Below are 19,122 nucleotides of genomic sequence, written 5' to 3' on the forward strand. Positions count from 1 at the left end.
GTCCACCTGTTGCTTTGCTGTTCGCAGGTCAGCTGCACACTCTTTCACCTGCTGGCTTCTGATGGCAGCTAGGCTGTACTGTTGCCCATTCTATGTCCAGTGGACCAGAGGTCCAGCAAGTGTGAAGTGCCCACTCAGGATCCCCCACCTGGGGAGAGGAGTTGAACCCCAGGCAGCCTCATGCTCATACCTGGGTCTATTCCTTCACACCCGCTGTTTTGGGGCAGTTCCACCAATGCTATGACAGGGCCGTGAAGTAAGGGGCTGCATCTCAGACACATGCTGGCACCAACACCTCTCCATTTTGATCCTTTACAGACATATCCTTTAAGGAGAGAAGAGCCCGTGGCTTACTCTGAAGCTCGCTGTTTGTGGAGAGGTGACTCAGGCCACTGCCAAGCCTGACCAGCCCTCTGAGGCCAGAAGAGCTGCCCCGTCAGATCCACAAATGGCAGTGCAGATGAGATTCTGTTCCAGAGAAAGACTTCAGAGAAGCCAGAAGAAGATGAGGCAGGGGAGAGGGTAGGGACAGGAATAGAGAACCGGTTTCATCACTTTCAGAAACCTTGATGATGCTTTATCGTGAACTCTTTGTTTTTTTTTTTTAAATGTATTTTTTCATACATTCAGAATTCCAAACTGCCGAAAATTTCCTTCCATGATGAGTCGCATTCAGAACAAAAACGTGCGGCCTGATTTGTCTTTCCATGAAATCAAAGGCACTGTTCTGAAGAGACTGCGTTTGCCACACAAAGGTAGCAGCTGTTTGCTGAGATGAGAACGGCAGAAGCGTTCACACATTCACTCTTGGGAGCAATTCAGTTTTTGAAAAGAGAAACAGTTTTGTGTCATCCTGTGACACACAGAAGCTTCTGGTACTGGCCTTGGAGTCACTGCTTGGGTGGGGCGTTGGCTGAAGGTGGGCTTGTGAACCTGGTTCCACGCTCTGCAGAGTAAGACCGGACGGAAGCTCAGGCTCGGTAGGTGGGACCAGTCGAGTGATCAAGTGCTCACTGAGCACCTAGTGTCCACCCGGAGCGACGTTCAGTCCTGGAGGTCAGGGCGCTACAATCTTAATTCTTGCCCTCAAAGAGTTTTTAGTTTTAGGCTTCCTAGACTCGCAAATTTAGAAAGCTGATTCTAAAGCTGAACTAGTTTTTAACTCCCCAAATGCATTTCCCTTCCCTCAGTTCCCTCCTCTTGACCCCCTGTGCTGGAGATCTGACAGCCTCCCAGATTCCCCTCATCCCTGGAGAAAATCAGTCACAGAGTCCTGCGTATTCTACCTCCTACATATGGAAGCCGAAGCCCATTCTCTCCTTCCATACACAACGCAGCTTTAATCCCTTCTCCTCTCGCCCATCCCCCAGAAACATCCTTGTCTCATGTCCCGCACTGTTTGGTGATGATCCGCTCACAGGTCACGTGGGAGCTACTGGGGGCTGGGGTGAGCTTTGCTTTTTCAGCAGCTAGCACAGGGGCTGGCATCTATTTGGGTTCATTAATTTTCTTGAATGAATGAAGAAACAAGGATGTCAGTGATGGGATCTCGCTTAACCACATCCCACCATGCCATTTAGCCCCTCTGTTTCTGTTGGTGCAGGCCTTATTACTATTATTATTATTATTTTTAGCTTGGCAACTCGTATTCATCCTTCAAGACCCAGCACCATGTTAACTCCTTCAGGAAGCCTTCCTTGACAGCCTCAGCCTATGTGCTTCCACAGCGCCCTGCACTTTTGCACATCAGAATGAATACTTCAATGATTATAACATCTGATTTCTTGTTTGTCTCTGGGTTTGTCTCAGGGATGGCAAGTAGGTTTAATTTCACAGTTCTGTTCTGCCTGATGTTGCTGCCTGAAGCAGTGTTGAGCTGTTGGGCTGGATTCTGAGGGTGCCTTTTCAACATTATGTTCATATGTTTCAGTGTAGCAGAGGGAGTAAGCCCATTTCCTCAGCAGAAGTAAATCTACAGAACATGACATCAGTGATAAAAGGCAACCATGCAGACAGGCATGTGTGGTCAGTCTGCTGGCTGATGCGGTTTCTGGCACATTAAGCTGGGTCAGTGAAGAGAGGCTGAAGCTTATTGATCCCAGGCCTGCATGGGGAAGGTGCTGGAAGCCGTCCTCTAGCTTCTGCTCTGTTCCCATGCTGGATGGCTGATAAGAGAGGACATTCTCTTGATTCACAGCTTACTTGGTGCTGGGCAGGTGCTAATCACCCAGTGCTGTACTCTGATAATTATGGGAGTAGACTGGTTTTAGAAAAATTGGGTTGGAATCCCTATCCCATCACTTCCAGGTATATGATTTGGGGCCAATTATTAGCTTCTTGAAGCCCTAGTTTCCTAAAAAGGGAAAGGAGACTCATTATGAAGGTCAGTCTTTGTTGGGTCCTGCATATGAGCCGGGTGTGGTGTGTTTTTGTTATCTCACCTAATCTTCAAAGCCACGCGAGGCAGGTGCCATCTGCCAGCCCCAATGTGACAGGTGAGAAACTGAGGCTCAGAGTGCCTGGTAACGTGTCCACGGTCACTCAGCTCGAAAGGCTCCAGTCTGGATGGAAACCCAGATGGCCTGACTTCACATCCAATACTCTATTCATCACTTTATAATAAGGAATTTTGTAAGGATTACATGAATTAATTTTTTAAATGGGGCCCTAAATGCTCAGTAAGTGATAATTTCGAAAAACACCTTAAGAACACTTTATTGAGTATGCAAAATGGAGACTCTCATTCCAAAAAACGCACAAAGCGCTCCCAGTGTTTTGAACAAAAAGTATCGCAAGATGAGGATAATTAATTTTTATACAACAAACATCAAGGAGCAAAAAACTGGCTCTTTATAAAGAATATGAAAATTGACCATCTTCAGACTTTTCCTTTGCCCTCCAAAGTGGAGGCACCTTTACGAGGTTTTGCAGAAGCAAGATTGAGACTTAGGAATTTTTGGAGACTTCGTTGTAAAGGAATAGGTAGACATTCTCTGAGGTCCAAGGACTCAGAATAGACTCACACTAGAGATACGACAAATGAGCATTAGGAATGTGGGAATGAGGAGTTCTGGTAGAAAAGGGCATATAATTCTTTCTGTTTAAACCTAAACCCAGCTGGAAGCCATATTGAACTTGAACTTGAGAGAAGCTCTGCTTCTCTCTTCTGCTTCTGCAACTTCACTTAGATCAAGAAATATATCTCCCTATTATTTTTATCTGTTCCTTAATACAGGTATATCATTTAGTTCAGGGAAATAGGCATCAGCAGGCCCGGAGTGGCTAGTGGACTTGCCCAGGGTCCCATAATTACTGCGTGGTGGTGTGGGGTTCCTCCTGAGTTCTCCCAGACACAACATTTGACGACCCTGGGGTCCACCACACCTGAGCAGAATTGGAACTAGATGGGCCTCTGCATCCGTGCCACTGTTTCCCCCAGCTGCCTGGGTTTTCTGTGGTTTAGGGGCAAGGGGCTTCATCACAAGGCCTCTGTAAGGCCCCTGCCCTCACTCCAGTGCTTCCTTCTGGGCAGTAGAATGAGGCTGCCAGTCGTGGCTTGAGGGTCCCTGCAAAGTTGCACTACAGAGCAGACGCTAAGCCTTCCCAGGGCCACACCCGGGCCCAGAACCTTCCTGCCTGCCACTTTTCTTTAGGGAAGTCCCTCAGATCCTTGGTCAGAAAACCAAGAGCGGGCAAGCCTTCCTCTTTCAAGATAGCCCTCTCCATTGGCCAGAAGGCCAAGACGACGGGAAAGGCTGTGGCAGAAAGGGCCTTGACAAGTCACACTCATGGCTCCGGCCTTGCTTTTTTTAGAACAGGAGCTCTTTCCCATGGTTAGGGGAGAAGTCAGACTTTCCTGTTCCTCTTGAGCTGGGCGTGAAGCAATCCTCACCCCTGATGTTGACACCAGGCCAAACCCCCAGACCTTCTCTCTGGGCCTGGCTCCTTGGACTGCTGAGCTCTGACCTTTCCAACAAGAAAATGACCAACTGGCCAGGGGGTCCAAAGCAGCAAGAACTGTGCATGGCCTTAGAGGAGAGGGAGAGGAGCAGGAGAGAGGCAGGGACCCAGACCTTGGTGTCCCCAGCTCCACTGCGTGTTGGCTGGGAGACCTTGGACAAGATGCTTAACCTCTCTGAATCTCAGTCTCTCCACCAGGAAATATGCACAAAGGGGTTGTTTTTAGGAAAAAGAAGATCTATGTGGAAAGCTTAGTGTAGGGCTTGACATACAGTAATCCCTTGGTAGACATTACTTACTCTCAAAGTTATTTAAGGTTGCCCCTGAATCTTTAGTTTCAACAGTCATCTGAACACATGGTATATGTGAGTAAGGATTGCATGGGTCCTGGGGGGCTCTGGAGTCAATGAGAGTTGGGTTCATGTCCCAGTTCCCCCACTTCCCAGCAAGTAGTGCGACCTTGCGAGAGTTAATGCTCTTCTCTGAGCTTGGTGTCTCATCTTCCGCTTTCTTTGCTGGCTTCTTGTTGATGGGTGCTGGGGGGATGCAGTGAACTAATGTATGTATAGGACATACATACGTACAGGGACCCAGCAGATGCTGAATACTTGTTCCCATCAGTAGGAAGGAATCAAGTCAGGTCCATTCAGTGGATGGCCTGAACCTCTGTGGGTGTGACCACCATCAAATATGTGATGATGGGCCACTCCTCTGGCCTGCTATGTGTGGTGGAGGAATTCCAATGGGAAAATTAAGGTCAAAGGGACTTTCTTGGGTTGATCATTCCCTTTATCATACGCTCAAAGCCTGGCACAAAGCCTGGTGTATTTGGGGCCCTTGATACATATTTGTCAAGTTAAAGAGGTTGTGTTAATGCCAACACAGTTTTGTACAGGCAAGGTTGGCTCCATGGGCAGGGCTCCTGCTTGGAAGGGCCCTGTGCTTGGTATAATGCTCTGCTTTTGCCATCTTAAAACTCGTAATACTTTTGGAAAAAGGGTCTTTCCTTTCCATTCTGCACTGGGTCCCACAAATTAAGTGGCAGGTCTTGTATACAGGCAAATATACTTAGAAGAGAATCCAAGCTCCCTAAGCCGACTGCCAGGTGCTGCTTGACCCGCCCCTGCTGCCTTGCTGAGCTCTGTGGCCATGCCCCACCATGTCCTGGTCTCCATCCAGCCAGGATGCTCCTTTAATAGGCCAAGCCCCCAGCCCCCTCCCAGTTCATCCCATGGTTGACTTCTGTCATTATTCTTGTCCCTACTCCTAAGTCACCTCCACAGAGCGGTCTGCCCTGACTACCCTTCTAGCCACTCCTTTGATTAGCCTGATTTATACCATTCATAGCTTCATATTGCTCAGAATGATACTTCTTCCTGAAATTGGCTTGTTTGCTTACTTGCTGACTTGTTTATTTTGTTTCCCAATAGACTAACTCAATGAAGGCAGCCATCTTCCTGTCGTGTTCTCTGTCTTGTTCCCAAAGCATTGCATACGCCTTGGTGCTCGGTCGGTGCTCAGTAAATACTTACTGACTGAAGAATGGATGGAGTTGGCAGTGTTGGGTTTTCCTCTCCCAAGGCTGATCTGCTGGGGCTCTCTCAGACGGGAAAGTGAAAGCTGAGTTGCCACTGTACACATGAGGTGGGGGTGAGAATGGCTGTGTGGGTCCACAGCCTCTGCCGCTGAGCAAGGAGGCCACAGGCCCACATTCTCCTGACAACAGAGGCTGATCTACTGGGTTAGGTCCCCCTGCACTGGTGTCCACTTTCACACGGGGAATCAGAAAGGTCTGAAGCTGGTATGAACCAAGAGATGGGGAATCAGAGATTGATAGCAATGGAAATATTGGATTAGGGACCATTTAATCTAATGCCCCATTCTGCAGAGAAGAATACTGAGGGCCAGAGAGAGGAATAAACTATTCTGTAACAATAGCAATAATAACAAAAAGCAAATGCAAAACAAAGCAAAACAAACCAACCAATCAAACAAAAAGAAAAAAAACACCATGAGAGGCAGCATAGCATACAAGTATGATGTGAAGTGATTTAACATTTATAAAGTGCTTGGGACAGTTCCTGCCACCAAGAGATCTTTCTGTTTCAGGAAATTTGCAAGCCCCTTATTCATATCATTTCATTTAATTCTCCCAGCAACCTATAATGATTTATTCCCATTTTACAGATGACAAATTGAAGTCCTAAGCTAGAGTACAGAGGAGCTGGGAGGGGACCCCAGGCTGGGTGAAGGGCCTGGTTCTTAGCTACCACCTCCTATTGCCGCAGTTATGGGTAGAGCTGTCTTGGCATCTCTGTGCTCTTTGCCAGTACCAGGCAGGGGACTAGCCTGAGTGGGAAATGCTTCTGATTCACATCTGCTCTGCTGGGAAGCCACCTTAGTCATTGGCTCATTCATGCTGCAATCATCCTCTGCCTTCTGCCTTGTACAGGGTGCCATGCTGGGCACTGCAGACAGACAGGTAAAGTCAGGCATGTCTGTGTGTTAGGGTAGCAGCCAGGAGGGGCTGGCAGAAGGTGGGTCACACACTGGGGAGCCAATAGGCACAGGCTTGTCGAGTTTGCCGCTCCTCCTGGGGCCCTTGCCCACCCCAGTGTGGAGGTACAGCTGGCACGGGGGTCATGAATGGCTGGGATTCCAGATATGTCTGAGAAGACCAGGCCTGCTCAGCTCTCCCGTGCCAAGTTCCACAAGGAGGGCTGGAAAGGAGAACTCTGCAGGCTCCTGATGTGTCTGAGAGGTGTGCTTTGTGGGCACCAGCCAGGCTGTGTGGAGAAGTACAGCCCCAGCAGAGGTTGTCCCTGGTAGATCCCCAAAGCCTTCAGGAGTGACTCCAGACTGGTCTTTCCTACCACACGGCCTGGTTTCTTCTGTCAGGAACCTATGGCCTGTTCTGCTCCCCATACCCTGTTGGGAGCACCCCAGAAAGCCCTGTGGGCCCATTGTGGGTCCTCAAGGTGAGTGTTCTCTCTCGGGGGCACGAGAAAGATGCCCAACCCTATGACACCCATTGACCTCACTTACCCATTCATTCACGCATTTATACATTCATTCAATAAATATTTATTGAATTTCTATTATGGGCTGGGCATTGTGCTGGGCTCTGAAGACACAGCTGAGAATAAATCCATCAGAGCCTCTACCCTATGGAGCCCTTGTTCTCAAGGGCATAAATGCAGTACAGCAAGGAGAAAAAATCATTACACATCTTAAAAGGTACATGGAGGGAAAGAACAGGCTGATATCAAGTGGTTTTGGAGCTGACTCATCAGCTCAGGAGAGAAAACTTAAAAATTCAAAGTTTTGTGAGCTGGTTGTTAAACACAGTGTGGGTAAATCTGTAATATTTCCAGAATATCTTGCCTGGCTTTAGTGCATCTGCATATCAACAGGCATTCTTCAGGGGTGGAGGATAGTAGTTTATCCCCATATCAATGGGTAATTACCTGGGCAACTGAGAGCTTATCTGAACCTGAGAGGTTAGGGGGAGGTCTTGCTTGCTTCTGCTGGAGCAGGAGAGAAGAAAGTCCCCAGATCGCGGTTTGTAAGCAATAAATGGGTTTTGAACTTTATTTCTCCTTTGACTGATTTCAGTTACAGAGGTATTTTAGCCTGGGATTTCCTTTCCCCGGAGTTACACACAGTCATTTTGGAAAAATGAATTATTCAAATGGGAAATTAAATATATTGTATTAAAATAAAAAAAAATGAAATGCATCACTTCTTAATTATTTTCCTATGATCTATGCTTTTGAGGTTATTGTTCCCTGTTGTATCCATATAGTGGAAATATCCCCTGATAGTATGTCACTGTGTTTCTCTCCCCAGCTCCGTGTCAGTGACCTCACGCTGTCAGCCTGACATTGACCCTGGTGGGAGTCACTACAGCATGAAAACTGGAAAAGGCAACAAATCAGAGCTTTCCTTTTTCCTTAAGAGCTGGTTGTTAAGCATTTACCAGCACACTGCTGGGCTATGTAAGGGTGTAGTGGGATTGGATGGCAGGGAGGGTGGGCAGGGGAGTGCTCCCTGAGGAGGGCGTGCTTTTGCTGAGACCTGGAGGGTGAGGAGGCATTGACCACATAGCCTGGCCATGGAGTTTCATGCAGAGGGAAGAACCCCCAGGGAGGCCTTGAGGTGTGGTTGTTTCCAGGACTGGGAAGGAGCTGGCCGTGCATGAATACAGGCAGCTGTGGGGTGGTGTGTGAGGGGGAGCGGGAGGGAGAGGAAGTTGGAAAAATAGGCAGGGGCTTCTGCATTTTATTTCAAGTGCAGCGAGAAGCCATAGGAAGGCTAGCAGATGCCTCAGGCTCTGCCCCATCTATTCTGATTCTGGGGTAGATTGCTGTCTGGCTCCCACTCTCAGGGTGCTTCCTGTCCCAGGGCTTTCCCCAGAGCTACAGGGGGCAGGGGGGCAGGATATGAACTCTCTTGGGGCCACCTTCAGTCAGCGGGGATGGAAAGTGGGGATAAACGGCTCCAGCCTCCTGGTTTGCCAATGGGACATTCTCGGAGGCCTTCTGCATACTTCTCAGAGGTTCTGGTTCACTCAAGCCCCTTGACCTCCATAACGATCTCAGTAATGTCTGCTTTGATTGGCTCTCCCCTTCCCGGTCCCTGCTCCTGCTCCTGATTCCTGGGATTACCCCCAAAGTCAACTGCCTTTGCCAAAGTCCTTGTCTCAAGCTCTGCTTTAGGGGGGCCCCAAACTAAGAGGAGGAGTTGTATGAGGTGATGTGAACATAGTGGGCACAGATTGGGCAACTTGGGATTGGGATGGAGGAGCCACTTCTGCCCCTTGGCTCCTCCTAGCCATGCCGAGGGCCCTGGATTTTTCCTTCTGGGTCCCTTATCCCAGGCCCCAGAATTAGTTCTGATTTAGGGACCCCTGGTCCCTTTGCTGAGAGCCTGAGTATGTCCAGGAGGTGATTCGAACCCAGCACCGTGGTGTGGGGACAGTCCCGAAGCCTCAGTGTGTCCATTAAGACACCATGCCTGGGGTCGATCGCCCTAGGCTGGCACCTCACCTGCTGCTCTGTCTTCTCCTGAGAGGTCCTCATTTTGTCTTTCCACCTTCTGCTGCCAGGCTGCTGCCCAGATCCGATGGTGTGGCCAGCTCTCTGGGAGTTCCTACGTAGCAGCATGGCACAGACCACGTGCTTGAATTAGGCTGGGCTGCTTGGACCTAGATCCTGTAGGTCCCTCAGAGCCTCTGCCGTGGGAGCTAGCCCCACCCCCTTGGGCCACCCTGGGTCAAACAGGACACCTAACTGCCACTCCTCAGGGGTCAGGTCAGTACCAGCATCAGCAGCGCTCCTCTCCCTCAGCAGGTGGGCCACAAGATGAATCCTACCTCACCAGGCTGAGCTGGGACCCAGGGCAGTGCGGCGTCTCTGCCGTGTCTTGTGTGCTTAGGACCCTCCATACACCCCTGTCTGAATCACTCCCTGCTTGGTCCCCCAGAAGGCCACCTCCTTCTCCGAATGCCCCTTCACTCTGCACCCCCGGACCTAGGCCCTCCTTCAGGACACAGATCAGCCGAGGCAGCAGACCCCACTCCTCCCAGGACGTTCTTCTCTGGCTGTGTGCCTGGGAAAGCGGCCCATCCTCCCTCCCTCTCCCCTGGGGGCCTGGCTCCCTTCCTCACTGTCAGCCCCTCCTGCTGCTCCCTTCTGAAGCTCTCCAGAACATTCTGACTCACCCTCTGACTCAGGTGGACTCTATTTCTGTTCCCACGTCCTTCTCCCCGACAGGCTTGAGACCACAGCTGTCACGTCTGGCTGTGTGCTGAGGAGGGAACAGCAGGGCTCCTGGGTGCTTATGCATGTGTGTGCATGTGAGTGAAAGGTGGACGGCAACCCTCCCATGGGGAGCTGGGGAGGGTGGCCCTCCTATTCCTTCCCCGCCTTCTACCCCGCCAACCCCTCAAGAGCAGAGAAACTTCCTCAAAGCCACCTGGAGGGCTGAGCATGGGGTAGCCACAAAGAGTGCCACCCTGATCTTCACAACGTGACTGCATTATCCAAGGTGATTTTTAGCAAAGAGAGTCCAAGTTGATGATCACATTGTCCAAACTCTGAATCTGAATCTCCACATACAGACCTAGGAGTTGAAGCCCACCCCTCACTTGATACTTTGAGCCTAAAAGAGTCTCAGATTGGCTAAGTACCACATCTGAAGCTACCCAGCAAGCAGCAGAAGAGCTAGATTTGGATCATAACTAATTCATGGCCTCAGTTGATATCAGTTTCCCGTTCTCTCTTCTTGTTGATTCCCAGCAGGAGCCCCCAGCACCTCTAGGCCCTTGCTTTCCTGGATGGTGGCCATCAGCTACATGTGGCCACTGAGCACTTAAAATGTGATGAGTCAGGACTGAGAGGTGCTGTAAGTGTAAAATGCAGCTTGGGATTCAAAGATCTAAGTATAAAAAATAATGGAAATTATCTCATTGTTAAGTTTTTATATTGACTGCATGTTGAAATGGTAACATTTTGGATTAAATAAAACATGATTCAAGTTAATTTCACTTGTTTCTTTTTAAAATGTGCCTACTAGTGAATTTTAAATTTTGTATGTAATTTGAATATGTAATGGATCGTGTTTCTGGCTCACATTGTGTTTCTGTTGGGGTTGACTAACCCTTGGGCCAAATTTGCCCTGTTACCTGTTTATATAAGTAAAGTCTTATGGAAACATAATCAGATTCATTCATTTATATAGTATCCACCAGTGACTTTGCTTTATAGTAGCAGAGTCAACTATTTGTGACAAAGACCCTTTGACCCCCAAAACCTGAAATATTGACTCTCCAGCCCTTTACAGAAAAATTTTGCCAACTCTTGCATAGGACCATCAATGTCATGAGGGCAGGGATTATGAACTTGACACAGAGTGATAAATACTAGTTGAGTGAATGAATGAATGAATGAATGACTTGATTAATTTTGGGGAGTAACTTTGTTGGAATTCCAGGCAGAGGGAATAGTGTATGCCAAGAAATAGCACTGAGTGAGCCACTGATGGGGGTGTTGGGGATGGCCCGTCACAGGAAATTTGCTGACCTTCACTCTAGATGCTCAGGCAGCTTCCTTCGTGATCCCTTGCCTTGTGCTTTTCTTTCTCGGGCAACCTCCATTCTGTCCGCACAGACCCCAGCTCCGAAATCTTCAATAGCCGGGCCATTGCCTGTAGGATGAAGCCCAGCTCCTTAGCACTGCCTTGCCGTCCTCCCACGCCGCCCTGCCTAGCTCTTGAGCCCCAGTTCTCTGCTATCTCCCCTCCTGGGGCTGCTCCTACACGTGCCCCACCCCTTCTGGTCTTCGTGCCTTTCTTCATACTCCTCTGCCTGGAAACCTCTCCTTGATCTCTGGAGTCAAATATCCACCCTTTGAGGCTCAGCTCCAATATTTTGAGACACGATGTGGCGTTATGCCAGTTTTACAGTTTCTTTTAAATAATTGTTACTGTAAGATAAATGATAGGTGGGAGTCAGTTCCCACAGCACTTTGTTATCTTTTTTTTTTTTTTTTTTTACTGAAGCACTAATAATTTCCAGCAGAAAACCTCACCTTTTTTTAACCTAGTACTTAGAGTGTACACCTTGTTCAGCTCTCTCCGTGTATGTCTTTTGTAATGTGAACACCTTTATAAAACAGGTGCTATTGTGCAGATGAGGAAACAGACGTGGAGATGTGATGCAAGAATGGTGAGTGGTGATCCTGAAATTCAAATTCAGATTAGTTGGACTCCAGAACCCAAAGTCTTAGTCTAAGCTCTGTGCTCTTTCTTGGGGCTATTTCTTATTCAGCCAGGCCTGGGGGCCCTGGTTTCCTCCTGTAAGGACTCCCACCCCAGCTCCTAGAATCAGTCCTGACTGGGGACAGCCTAGTACCTGCTCTGAAGCCTGAGTGTGTTAGCCAAGAAGAAGTCAAATCCAGAAGCACATGCGGGGACCCCTCTAGAATTCACTATCTGTTCATTGAGTCTCCATTCTTACAGGTCCAGGGCACAGAGGTAAGTGTAAATTAACTCTTTGCTCATTTTTGGGTTTTGATTTAAAGGTGACCTCCTCAAGGAAGTCCTCCAAGATTGCTCAGACCAGCCTAGATCCCGGATATATGTTCTTGAGCACTCAGATCTTCTCCTTCCATAGCTCTCATCACATCTAAGATTTTTTTTTGCTGTTGTCGTTATGCCTTCTTTATCATTTGTTTCCTGTATGAGACTGTAAGCTTCATGAGGGCAGGGGCTTTGTTTCCTGCTGTATTTCCAGAACCTTTCTCAGTGCCTGCCGCATATGAGGTGCACAGTGACTACTGGAATGGATGCATGGAACTCCTCTTGTTCTCCCCACCTGGGTATCAGCCTCCCTAATCTCCAAATCCACAGGGAAGCGGAAGAGTGTGTGTTTCTGCTCCTTCCCCACTCCTCCCCCTATGACTTGTGTGGAAGACGCTGGTATGTGTTCAAGGAGACTGAGAGATTGATGATCGTGAAGCTGGTAATGCCTGATTAATGTAAAATGGGGGTACATCACAGAATTCAAGAGAGAAAGCCACAGGTAGGAAACCCGTCCCACCGTGCATCTTCTGGGGTCACAGCTTGTGACTGATGGCCCAGCTGAAGGAGGGGGAGTGGGCAGGTCCCCTGGCCCAAGACAGACTTGTGGTAGGGCTGTGAGCCAGATGACTCGGAACCCTGATCCTGCCCCCAGGCAGTTCCTGGAAGCTTGAATGGTAATCATGTGGCAGCTCCAAGGAGGGGCTTAAAGACTGATCCCAAGCATAGCCACAGGACCTCCCCCACTCCTCTCCCTGCTGCTGCCTCAGTGGGTGCAGCTTGAGGATTTTGGTTTGCCCTGGTTCAGAGAGGCAGTGACAGGTAAGGCCCACAGCAGGTGGAATTTTATGTGCCCTTCTCATCCTCAGACATCTGACTGGTAGACATCTAGGGTCCCCAAGAACCAGGTCTCATGTGCATGCCTGGTGCCAGGGTGACCAACTAACTCTTTCGGTTTGCTTGGGACTGACCTATTTTTAAATCTCAGAGTTCCCCTACCCAGAGACTCCCTCAGCCCAGGGCAAACTACGATAGTGGGTCACCCTACCTTGGTGACCCTTGCTGTTAAGAGATTAGCTTCAGCGCCTGACGTCACATCACTGGATGCTGCCCATGTCTTCATTTGGGCACAAGGCTCAGGGGTTGAGCTAGGACAGGGGACAGGGAGCAGCCAGCTCCGGTCTGTGAATCTGGCCGGACCACAGGGACTGGTGTCAGCTCTTGCCGACCTAGTGATAAAGTCCAGGGGAAGTTTTCCCAAGGCTCCTGAGGCTGGGGGCCCAAGGGGTCTGGTCTACTGGACTGTGATGGTGGCCACATAAAGCTGGCCCGGGTTATGGGACATACATGGTCATACAGAGCACAGTAAGCTTGATCTGAGTATATGGTAGAAATACAATGCAAGCTGTATATGCAATTTAAATTTCCTAGTAGCTATATTTAAAAAAGAAACAGGTGAAATGAATTTTAACAATGTCTTCCACTTAACCCAATTATCCAAAACATCATTTCAACAGGTAATCAATATAAAATTTATTGAGATTTTTATATATTTTTTTCATTAAAAATGTTGAAAATCCATTGTGTGTTTTATACTTTCAGCACATCTCAATTTGGACCAACCGCATTTCAAATGCTCACTGGTTACATGTGGGTGGAATCGGACAGAGCAGAATGAGGCCCTTTTACAGCAGGGGACAGGGATCTTTATTCAGACAGGGCTCATGATGTCTTAGCGGGTCCATTTGAGGGGATACAGGGTCCTGGAAGATGAAGGTTTACCTGCCATTTCGGTCGTTGGTCGCCCCCGTGTGATACTGAAACTTTCTGGGGTTACTGTTTAGGGGCTGCAGGTGCCTTGGGGGAAGGGCGGTTTGTCATAGCTCATCTTTGTAGGGCAGCCAAACCACAAGGAGGGATGTCCACAGGTGTGGCTGGGGAGCGGCTCTTTCTACCCTGGGAGAAGGTGTATAGTCAGTCTGCAAGTCGCCAGGAGCCTGAGCCTTAATCCTATGGAGCAAGCTTCAAACAGGCCCTAAAGAGGTTCCTGCTGGGAGCTGGTGACCACCCTTTCCACCATCTTTTCACCCTGGAGGGACAGGTTGTGGAATGCATACCAGGTCTGGGTCTCATTTTAGAATCCAGTGAGCTCCAGTGCTTCCTAAGGATTGTTTTGCAAATGTTGATCTCAGAATAATGCTTCTTTGGTTTCTGAAAGTCATGGTTCCTTCCTTCAGGAAAATGGACACCCCAAAATATTCACACACTTTTAAGTGCAACTGTAGAGGAACAGAGGCACCCCGAAGTATTCTTTGCACTCTAGATTAAGCATTCTCACGTCTCCCCTTACCAAATGCCCTCCCTCTCTTTTCCTTCTTTCTTTATTTCTATTTCTTTCTCTTTTCCTTCCTTCCTGCCTCCCTTCTTGCCTTCTTTCTCTTCCTCTTTCCCCTTTTCTTCTTCTCCAGCTCCCCAGCCTCAGAAGAATATTCATTCATTTAGGGCCCTTTGATTCACGAGTCTGAAAGGTACAGTTTCTGTGGATCTATGAGCTTTTCAGGGACCTATGGAAATCACTCAGATCCGAATAAGTAAAAAAAAAAAAAATTGCAGAGAATGAGAATGAACATTTAACTAAATGTATATGAAACATAACATTATAAAAACTAGCTCAGTCTGACTCTTATAGCAATGTGAAAATTACACTTGGTGTAGGATGTGAATATATTTTAAAGTGGTTTTCATCATGTGGACTGGGAGTGCCTCCAAAAGGAAGGGGGCTAGGGGCGTCCAACATTTTAAAAGTAACTGCACAATGAACTGATACCTGATATTGAGAGGAACTCATTTGCAAAAACAGCGAAGAAAGTGGGAGAGGACACAGGAAGAGAAGAGTAGAAGAGTTGGTGTATTTAGTAATGAGGACTAGCATTGCATTAATTTTTTGCAAAAAAATGATTGTGGGTAATATATACATGTGTGGTAGCAGAAGAACGGCCCTCTAAAAGGAAGGCTCACATCCTAATTTCTGCAACGGGTGATATGTTACCTTATAAGACAAAAGGTACTTTGCAAATGTGATTTAGTTAATGACCTTGAAATGAGAGATTATCCTGAATTATCTGGGTGGGCCCAGTGTAAATACATAAATCCTTAAAACTGGAGAGGCTTCCCTGGCTATAGTCAGCGGTAGATGTGAATAGGGAAGAAGGGTCAGACATAGGCAACATTGTTGGCTTTGAAGATGGAAGGACTGTGAGACAAACATGTGCCCACCTGCAGGAGCTGGAAAAAGCAAAAACTGGATTCTTTCCTAGTGGCCCTGGAAAGGAGCACAGCTCTGCAGACACCTTGACTAAATCCCTGGGAGACCCATCAGACTTCTAACCCACAGAACTCTAAGATAATAAATATGTATTATTTAGCTACTAAGTTGGTAGTAATTTGTTATACCAGCAAGAGCAAATTAGCATAATGTGTTTGGGTCCACAGAGCAGGCAGCTTTTATTGAATGTTTTCTATGCACCCAGCACTTTGTGCATGTGACCTTGCTTAATTTTCATAACACCTCAATGAAGTGGTTACCATTAACATCCCCTATTAGAGACGTAGTCTTAGAGAGGGTAAGGTAACAGAGCCTGCGAGAGAAAGAAGTGGGATTTGAACACTGTTCCTAGTCTCTGCTATACCTAGAGTCACTCACATCTGGAGTAAAAACTCTTCTTAATTTTTTGGTCTCCAGTCCCAGATGATTGTGATAAAGTCTACCTTTATCTAGCCTGTGAGGAGAAGATGTCTACAAGACATGAGAATGTGACAGCTCTTTAGGACGATGTTCTGTAGAACTTGAGGAAGCACCTCCTTTCTCATAAATTGTCTGCACGACCACATGCTTTGGAACACAGAGAAGCATCTCTTTTCACATAACCAATTACAGAACTAATTACAAACTGCTTTTATCTGTTCATTAAGGTAGATATAATTGAGGCAACATTTTGTTAAACTAGTTTGAGTGTGTGCTTTAGAGTAATAATTACTACTTTTATTTCTTCGAGACTCTTTCTAATTTGTCTTGGCTTCATCTCTTGTTCTCTCTTGCTCTCTGTTCTCCACCACAAACACTCTGATCCCTCTGTCCTGCACCCCTGCCACTTTCCTCCTTATTCTCTACTGATCGTTCAGCTGTCCTCTTGAATCTCTCCTCCTCAGGGAGGCCTCCCTGATGCCCCGGTCTGGAGGAACCCTCTGGTGGCATTCCTGCAATGTACTGTACCTTCTCCTTATTCAGTTTAGTGCTCTCACCAATAGGCACACTTGTCACCTGCTTTGTCCACTCTGCTCCCAGCATCATGAAGCCAGGGCCTCATGTCTGTACCACTTCCCACTGTGTCCCAAGGGCCCAAAGCAATACTTGGCACATGGTAATGTTTAATAAATACCAATGGATTGATTCGAGATAGATTTGGACTGGTCTTTGCTCCTTACCGACCACTGTTGGGGTCAATTGGGTGCAATTTCTGTCCACACCCCCACCTCCTCCTCCTCTTGTTTTGTGAATGTGTACATGCACACAGGTGCCTCTGTACAAGTACATGCATGCATGCACACAGACAATGAGCAATGTCTTTTTCACAGGCCCTGTTTGCCTTTGGCCAGAGCAGCTTGTTCATAGGCCTGGCTTCTGGATTGGTCCACAGGGAGAAAGGGGACTCCATGCTGCTCAAGAGAGATGCACTGTCTTCTGGGAGTATCTACCTTCTGGGCATTATCTGTGCACCTGTCAATTGCCTCTGTCTCTGACCAGCCCCTTGTGGGAGGCCTCCTTTCCCCAGGAACTCACAGCCTGTTACTCCATTTCTGCCATTCCTGTGGGCTGAAGCTGAGACCTGGGAGCCGGAGGCTGAGGCCATGCCTCCTTCCCTCCCTCTACCCTACAGGTTTCTTTGGTAGGTTCCCTCCTTTCACTGTCTCCAGGAAGTCTTCCGGACTTTCATGACTGCTGCCCAGACAGCACCCAGCCATGGGCATGAGACCAAGCTGAAGTCCCAAAGGGGGCCTGGCCTCTGGACCACCGCCCTTTGGAGCAACCCTGAGTGGTCATTGCACAACCGGCTGTGAAATCTGCACCATGGGGTTTAAGAACCTTGACTATGGAACCTTGGCTTTTAGAACCCGATTTAGCCCACGGTGATGTTCTCTCGTGTCCCTGTTCCTAACCTGCCTCAGCTCACCCCACTTCATGCCCTGCATTGGCCTTTGCGTTGAACCTTGCCCCTTCCTGGGGCCCATGGTCTGCTCCACCTACTGCCCAGACCAATGAGAGACCAGAAAAGGGTAGTCTGCAGGGTGGGGGTGGAAATCTCTTCACACCTAAAGGCAGAATTGCTACAGCCCCTCAGTGCTCCAGAACAGCGGCTTCCTGAACCGCAGTGGGAGGCCGGGGCTGGGCCAGCTGCCATTCCTGCTTAGCTCCTTAGCCTGCCTCTTCTGCTTCTCCAGAACCCCGCGTCCAGACCATTCCCCTCAGCAGCCCTGCCCCTCTATTCTCCTTCCAAGATCTGCAGAGAATGTCAGTTAAGACTTTCAGAGTCCACAGACTTGGGTTCAGTGCTTCGCTGTTTGACTTTGGACACATGACTTCGCCTCTTTGGACCTGTTTCCTCATCTGTAAAATGGGTTTAACAATCCCTTCCTCTCAGGGTTGTCATGCGAATGAAATAAGGCAATGCACCTATTGAACACATTTTTGGGCACCTACTATGTGACAGTGAGCAGTGTACTGGGATGACAGTAGCGATTAAGACAGAGCCTGGTTGGCAGGTTACAATCTAAAGGTGGAGATAGAAAAAGCTCACCCTCCCCGCCACAGTGGTACCCCAACAAACAGCCATAAAGCCACTGCATGTTGGATAGTGCTGAGAAGCAAGCACGCAGGATGCAGTGATGGAATAACAGGTGAGGTGTCCTTAGGCAGGGTGGGGAGGGAAAGCTGCACTTGGAGATGGTATTAAGAGAACCCTGGAGGATGAGAAGGGGTCTGGGACTGGGAGCAAGGGGCGTCCGAACAATAATGCTCTGAAAGCAGGAAAGAGTCAGGTGGGTGTATAGATCCCAGCGGGGCCTTTTGTGGCATGGGCATGACAAGCCTTGGAAGGCACAAAGCTAGACTGGGGAACGGCAAGCATAAGACAAAACGTACTGGCTCCTGTGGGTCCATGGCCCTCACAGTGTGGCCCCTAGATAGGCAGTGCCAGTGTCACCTGAGAGCCTGCTGGAAATGCGCATCCCCGAGCTGCACCCCAGGCCCATGGGGCCCCTCAGGTGACTGACAGCACGTGCTGGTTTGGGAATCTCTGCCAAAGAGGGCGTGTTTCCCCTCCCTCCCCACCCCCACCCCCGTGTGAGAGGAAACTGTTAGAGGGCTTTAATCAGGGGAGGGGGTGTGGGAGCAGGATATGATCTGATTCACTGATTTTAACAGATTCCTCTGGCTGCAGGGTGGTGGGAATCTGGAGTCCAAGTTCAGCTGCTGTCACCTAATGACTGGAGTTAGCACCATCTTCATCTTGCTAGTCCAGTCTCATGTCCTGCTGCCCCCACTTCCACTCTGAATGACGATCAGGCAGCCACACTGATGCCTACCCAAAGCCCCTTTCTGGGGGCCTCCACTTGCAGGGATTGCACAGTGTAGGGCCAAGAGGCTGGACCTTGGTTTTATATAGAGCTGTGTTTGAGCAACTTCCCTACAGGAAGACTGGGGAGTGAAATGCAGCCAACACTTGCCAGGGGGAAGGTAGGAGCTATGCCCTCCAGCACTCTTGAGGCCATGTGGGAGGTCCACCTGCCCTGTGGTCGCTCCCATGGACAGTCTTCAGTGGCCGGCCCAGGGGTCCTCACACTCCTGGCCCTTCCCACTACCAGCCTCCCTGAGGCCCCAAGTTTGGGAGCCTGTTGTAGGGTGTCCAGCCCTGTCTAGCTCCTGAACTTGTGGTCAAGAAGCCACAGCCCTCATGCTCTCAGCACACCCACTCCCAATGGGCAAATTTCAATAGATTATTTAGGTAAAAATGGCTAAAATACCAA

General features: G+C 48.7%; 1 long non-coding RNA gene across 4 annotated transcripts in view; it reads left to right on the forward strand.

Annotated features, from left to right (window-relative positions):
• Positions 1 to 11,537: 11,537 nt before the first annotated feature.
• Positions 11,538 to 19,122, forward strand: part of LOC108390437 (uncharacterized) — a 58,631-nt gene continuing 51,046 nt past the window's right edge. For all 4 annotated transcript variants that reach the window (XR_012131342.1, XR_012131341.1, XR_012131346.1 and 1 more), the window contains exon 1: positions 11,538 to 11,994. This is a non-coding gene — a long non-coding RNA (uncharacterized lncRNA). The remainder of the gene's footprint in view (positions 11,995 to 19,122) is intronic.

Source organism: Manis javanica, chromosome 5 (assembly GCF_040802235.1).
Source record: "Manis javanica isolate MJ-LG chromosome 5, MJ_LKY, whole genome shotgun sequence".
NCBI classification, from domain to species: Eukaryota; Metazoa; Chordata; class Mammalia; order Pholidota; family Manidae; genus Manis; species Manis javanica.